A 7122-nucleotide genomic window follows, 5' to 3' on the forward strand; every position below is an offset into this window, starting at 1 on the left:
CCCTACGTGCGACTCAATTAGTAGGTCACATGTGAGAGATCTACAAATCGGCAACCACATGGAGCCAAGATGACTCACCCAACACGTGGGGCCAAGGAACCCACCCTCATCGAGCAGGGTCAAGGGGATCCACGCATCACGTGGCAGTACAAGCCCACTCCCTAACTCTTATACCATAGCGAATTATCAAAGAGTCGGGGCAAAGGCTCACTTCCAACAACACCGATATTGTCTCCAAGTTGGTAATTACAATCTGCACAATCAGTCAGATGTGAGGTTGTATCACAAAATGTCCTGGTGGTAGTTAGAGTGGTGAGGATATTTAAACTCTTCTTTTCTCAGAGATATGGTCGATGTGGGATATATCAACAGTGGTTGTTGATGATTGGATTATCACTTAAGTGCTGATTAATGTACTTATTTCCTATTGTTAACATCATTTTGGTTTGCAAATTTGGTATTTTTAGCATTATACTTTCCCAAATAGTCAATGAAATTTTGTGCTTTCAAGAGGGTTTTTTTTTTTTTTTAATTTAATTTTTAACAAACGATATTGTCTACATTAAGGGGAAGAGAGAGTGGGCTTAACTTCACAATAAGCTAGTAATAACGGAAACGGATCCCCTCCGGATCCGAAGGAATTGAGCCCACTAATCAATGCATCCAGGCCATTAAAATTTGATCCAATAGTTACAAACAGGAGACCCTTTTAAAAGTTATAATAATTGTAGCTATTGGATCAAATTTCAATGGCCCAGATTCATTGATTAGTGGGCTTAGTTCCTTTGGATCTGGATGGGATCCGGTTCCAGTAATAACCTAAAACCTCTTACTTACAGGTGAAGATTAATATTACTAGACCATATTATTAAGTAGTCTTTCAAGAGTTTTTGAGTGGTCTTGAAAAAATTAAAAAGGTAAAAAGCTTAATTAGTTTACCCCACCTCAACAACATGTCCATTCAATCCAACCATCAGTTTGTAAAAAATACGATTCAATACATTAATTGTTATAATATACATGACTAGATACTTAAAAAACAATTTAACTAGTTATATTATAACGTTTAGTATCACTAAGCATATTCAATAATAGGGAAAAAGATCCTCGTTGGATTCTCTTTGTGGGGATCCCGGGGATCAATCAATCACGTCCATTTATAGTATATCGTGTGATTTAAAATTAATTTAAATTTCAAAATTTTAAAATTGAATATAAATAGTATTTAACAAAAACTGACTGTACGATGTACGATGAATGAATGTGATTGATTGATCCCTCAGATCTCCACAAAGAGCATGCAGAGAGGATCATTTTCCCAATAATAGTGGTCAAACAAGTGGAAATTCATAAAGTAAGCATAGCTAAGTTAGCTATGATTCAATAAATGTGGGCGCGTGGATTATTGTACTTTTCAATTACCTTAACTTCAAACTTTTTTTTTTGTCACTTGGACTAGATTAAAATTTTAATAACCTGAAAATCATGTCATGTTAATTAATGTTGGCTTGCATCTTTTTGTGTTTGTGTTGAATATCAGATCTATTCAATTAATTTTTTAATCTTGTTTAAACTATTCTCTTGTTGTAATACTTTTGATGTGAAATACTATTCTTCAACACGTATACATGTCATAAATTATTAGCTAAAAAATATAAACGTTCTTAGTAACTATATATGGTAATTGATTAAGTGAATTTTTGTGACTCTCCATCCACAAAATAAAAGATAATCAAGATAACTGAAATAACAAACAGTCAAAAAAAGATAATCAAGGTAAATGAAAGTACAATATAAACCCTCCTTATTATATGGATCAAGGGAGTAAACTTAATTTTGAATTGCACAGTCACTTAATTTGTTTAACATTACTGGATATCTTTTGCATGATCTGGTGGCATAATCAAGAGACTTCTTCCCGTCATGTGCATTGCTAAAGAAGTTGTTCATATAATCCTCAAACACCACCTCACGATAACGAGCAACTCCATCACTCTCCACCACCTCAGGCAATGGCCCAATTCTTTCTGTTGCCTTTGGGATGGTAAATATTGGGACAGACACTCTTGATTGGCTGCTTGTAGTTCGCACTCTGTGTTCAGCACTTTTGTACCTTCCATTACTTAGTATCTACAACAGAACAATGTCACAAGTGATGAGATGGTTAAATCCATAATAATGAGCTTTTCTAGCCACACTCGTCAACCATAAGCAAGTGTAAATTATTTTCTGCTAACTAATCTCATATTCAATTAATTTTCAAAGTCATTAACACGTATGCAGTCAATTGTGAATAACATTTTTATTATATATAAAGTAAAGTATATTCGAACATTCACAAGCTTTTTCAAGCAAAACAAAAGGCCATAATCTAATTAAATTAACTTTGCATGTCGAAGAAATATATTTTCCATGAAACAAACATATACAAAGCTTAATCTAATGAATTTTGTGGTTAACTAACCTGTAATGTATCACCAATGTTGATGACCAGAGCACCAGGGACAGGAGCGATCTCAGTCCACTCTCCTTTCTTTCCAGCATCCAATTCTTCTTCAAGTTTCACATACAAACCTCCAATTCCATCTTGCAGCAGCACAGTTAGGTTGCCCATGTCTGAGTGACGCCCGATGCCCACAGTGAGCTCAGGATCAGGGCATGTTGGGTAATAATTCATGTTAACCATCCTTAACCCAATGAGTGCCTCAAGTTTTGAGTCTTCTAGTATCACTCCAAGCTTTGTAATCAAGACTTTCACTATTTTCTTTACCATATCTATTAAGGTTTTTAGGTACTCAAGTGCAACTTCCCTGTAAATTTCATATCAATCATAAATTCATAATACACTTAATCAAGTTGGTATTTTAATTTGTCAATTGTTAGAATTTGGGTACGTGTTAAGAGGAAAACATTTTAGTGCGTGACAAATTATATGTTGTCAAAAGTGAATATAAACAAACAAACTATTGATTAGATGAATTCTTATATGAATTTGTGGTTCAAATTGGCAGCATGTATATAAAAATAGTAAGATCTTACTTGCATTCATTAGGCCAATAATTGAGAGCATCAGCATCAGTGGTATATACCATGCTCAAATAGTCCTTCCACTCCAATGCCTTTTCGTTCTCCGGTACAAAGCTTGTCCCGTACTTCACATATGGGCTAGGGCTCACTCCTTTCCGATACGCAGCCTTGTTCTCCGGCGCTTGTCCAAAGAAATCATTAGCAGAACTTTTAAGGGACTCTAGCAACTCGAGAGGCATGCCATGGTTCAAAACTTGGAAGAACCCAAGAACCTCAGCAGCATTGGCAAAGTCATTTGCCACTTGATCATGATCGGGCCCATCCAGCTTTGACAAATCAATTGGTGGGATCTCATGAACCAGTGCATTAAGCTTCACTACGCGCTCATGTGGTGGTTGTATTTATTGCTCAGGGACTTTGGACAAGCCGCAAGTACCGTTTGGTACTTGGGACGGGACCGAACGGAGTGAGGCAAGGTGTTCCGTCCCATGTTTGGTGCGTCTAAAATGGGTGGAACGCGTTGTTCCATGGGACGAGTTTTGGGTGAATTTTCGTTCTGCCTCACCCTCTGGAACGACTCGTTCCACATCCGTGGAACACAAAATTATAATCTTTCCGTCTCCTTCCTCCTTGTTTCCATCTAAGGGCATCTTTGCTCCCTCTTCGTTCCGTCCCATCTTGTCCCATCCCATTCCGTTCCGTCCCGTCCCGTTTGCATACCAAACGATACCTAAGTCCACCATGCTCTTCACACCATTGCCATCTTGAACAATGATGCAAAAATTACTTAACACACAAATTAAACCCTCTTGTTGTCAATTGTAGTAAAGAATGTAAGTAGGGATCGTTCTAAACCGGGGATTAGGAGGGCTTGCTAAAACCTCTAAACTGACTTAAAAACATATAAACAAAGTTAAAAACACTAAACTAGACTCAAAGAACTTAAAACAAACTCAAAGGACTCAGAACAAGCTAAAAACGCTCAAATCTGCCTAAAAACACAAACTGAGCAGATTTGGACTCTAACACACTTTTGGGACACCTAAAAACACAAATCAAAACAGATTTTGACTAATAAAACACTTTAAAGTAAATGGGGTTTTGGTTTTGACAAATTTGAAAACAAAACAAGTAAATTAAAGAACTAATGAAATCTGCACGAATTTGAGTAAATTGAAATTATGGAAGGCTAGCTAGGAGGTTATTCTCCACAGATGACATACTTGCACATAAACCAATTTTCAGTTGTTCTTTTGATCAATCATGAAACTCAACACCCCAGGTTAATTAAGTCCACTTAAATTAACCTTCAAGTTCTCCTTAAGTTATTAAATTGGATGGGAAAACGCATACAAGCATTCTTCAAAAGTTCTTTACGTGAACAGCACAATAAAGATACAATCAAAGATCATTAAGCATTATGAAAACTATAAGTATTGACGAGGCATTCGTTACTATGATGAGCATGAAACTCCAGCCAAGAATTTATTTAACGCGATCGTTTATAAGCGACCTCCACTACTTGTGAATATAAGTTTGTAACTATTAGGTGAAACTCCCTTATACTCTAGCATCATATTCATGCATGCAAACTAAGTGTGCACTCTTAATAAACATACATGAATAACTTATCAATCAAGCATTTAAACAAATTGAATTCACAACTTATGAAATCACAACTGAAGGCAATCAAATCATATTGCAAGCATGAACATGGTTTCGAATTCCCCCCTGCCTAAGGGGGGTTTAGTTCCTTATGCTCACAAAGCAAAGATAAACAAATTTAGACATTGAAAACAAAAGAATGAAAACACCTAAAAATGCTCCAACAATCCAACTTGAATGGCAAGCACATCCAAGGGTCCTCCTTCTTCTCTTTGTTGCGGCACAAGGTGTGGTTTGATGGATGAGTAGTAGATTATGGTGGTGGATGGATATAGGTGAGTTATGGTGAAGGGTGGATGGGTGGATTGTGTTCTCCCAGCCAAGGAATGAAAGTGTAAGTGTATGGAGTTGTGAGATGTGAATGTAATGTCTTTTCATGGATCTTTTCTCCCTCTCCCTTGTTATGGTAAAGGCTGGATGTATTTATAGGCTAGGGAGAGGACCACCATCTAATTAAGGTGGTAGTGGTGTATGTTGTGGTAATGAGTGAATGTAATGGGTGTAGTGGGTGAGTGTTTGGTAATGAGTGGATGTAATGGGTGTAGTGAGTGTATGTTTGGTAATGAGTTGATGTAATGGGTGTAGTGGATGGATGTTTGGTAATAAGTGGATGTAATGGGTGTAGTGGATGGATGTTTGGAGTTGTAGGTCAACACACTTGCACACATACATGCTGATTTCTAGCCTTCAAATCTTCAAAAATGTCCATCCTCATGTCTCCATGCTTGCACTATCTAATCTTGGCCCAAAAATGCTCCAAAATGCTCCAAATAACACTTTGTTGCTAACTTTGTTATTTGAACCTACACGAAAATAGTTTAAAATACATAATTGACTAAGAAATAATAACATAAATGCACAAGAACAAGCTAACTAAGTCGCATAAATATGCTCCTATCAAACAACAAAATTGAATAGTGATTTTCCGTCTTCAAATCTTGGAGCCATTGATTTTGTGTGTGTGTATTTGATGGTATAGGTGGAGAACTAGATTGATGAATATTTGATTAAATGGATGGGCAAAAGGTGAGATTAAATACTAGCTAGAAGGTCATATGGGAATATGCTTTAGCCAACTACCAGCTGGTTGACTTAAAATTTAATTTTTAGTATGCAGAAGGCAAGGTTCATGGCTTTCTGATTCTGAGTAGGTTTTCATTTTTCTTTCTTATTAGAAAATATAATTTCATTAAGCTAAGATAATACAAACATAACATTGTTTAGAGTAGATTCTGGCACCGAGAAACGTCTTCTATTCCAAATTTCCAATTCACAAGTATTACAATAGAGAGAAAGTTGAATTAAACATGGTAAAATACCAAAAATATATAGGGTTTTTTTTATTAACACTCCACATGTTGAATACACCCCATTTAAAAATGTAATACCAAACAACTTGTAACTCTAATATGAAATGACTATTCAAACCCTCATAGCTGCTCTTACTCTCCATTGTAGAACAAAACCCTAAAAACACAAACAAGTTGATGAAAATATATCTTTTGATGAAGGGAACAAAAAAATCGAGTTATACTCCTCGTTCATTCGTTGGTTTTCACATTCAAGAAATTATTTAAATAATGGAATAAAAATTTGACTTTTTGCAAAGCCTTAATTGGAATCCAAGAAATAGGAAGAAAACTAGAGAATGTTGAAAATTTTAAGATGTAATTAAATGTAATATTCTTGTGGCTGTTTGATGATGAAGAAATTCAATGTTTTTTTGGCTGGTTGGAACTGACATGACCTTATAAGAATAGTTCTTACCATTTGTCCATCAGGCTTCTTAGAATCCAACGTGATTGTTCAAGAAAATTTGACGGATGTTTATAAATCAAATGACAAGATGGAGATTTTATACAACAATTTAATTCATCTTTCTTGTCTTTAAAATGTGGATTATTCTTTTGTTTGAAAAAGATGAAGAGTTTGATGTGGATTATTCTTTTCTTTAAAATGTAGATTATTCTTTCTTGTCTTTAAAATGTGGATTATTCTTTTGGGGTGTGTGAGATGTGAGATGTGAGATGTGGGGTGTATGAGATGTGAGGTGTGAGGATAGTATTGGAAAATACGTGGGGTGTGTTAAATTTTTTTTAATTTAAAAAATAAATATGAGGTGTTAATAAAACAAGCCAAATATATATGACAATATTTGAGAATTTCTTGTATATTCATTAATCTCCAAATTGGAGTAAAAATAGGAGTTACGATTGCTATTACATATGCACTTCGTCAATGTGGGACAACAAACTACTATTTATACTTTAACTAATATATAAATATATAACTGCAACACTCCCCCTCTAGTTGGAGCAAAGATGTCATGCATGCCCAACTTGTCAAGCGAGTTGGCAAACACACTATTAGACGTAGCCTTAGTAAGCACATCAGTAAGTTGATCTTGAGATCCCATAAACGGAAAATTAA

At 35.5% G+C, this 7122-nt stretch overlaps 1 pseudogene; it reads right to left on the bottom strand.

The window, feature by feature from the left end:
* Positions 1-1714: 1714 nt before the first annotated feature.
* On the bottom strand, positions 1715-5640 carry LOC126586288 (scopoletin 8-hydroxylase-like; annotated as a pseudogene).
* Between the last annotated feature and the right edge of the window lie 1482 nt (positions 5641-7122).

Source organism: Malus sylvestris, chromosome 10 (genome assembly GCF_916048215.2).
Source record: "Malus sylvestris chromosome 10, drMalSylv7.2, whole genome shotgun sequence".
NCBI classification, from domain to species: domain Eukaryota; kingdom Viridiplantae; phylum Streptophyta; class Magnoliopsida; order Rosales; family Rosaceae; genus Malus; species Malus sylvestris.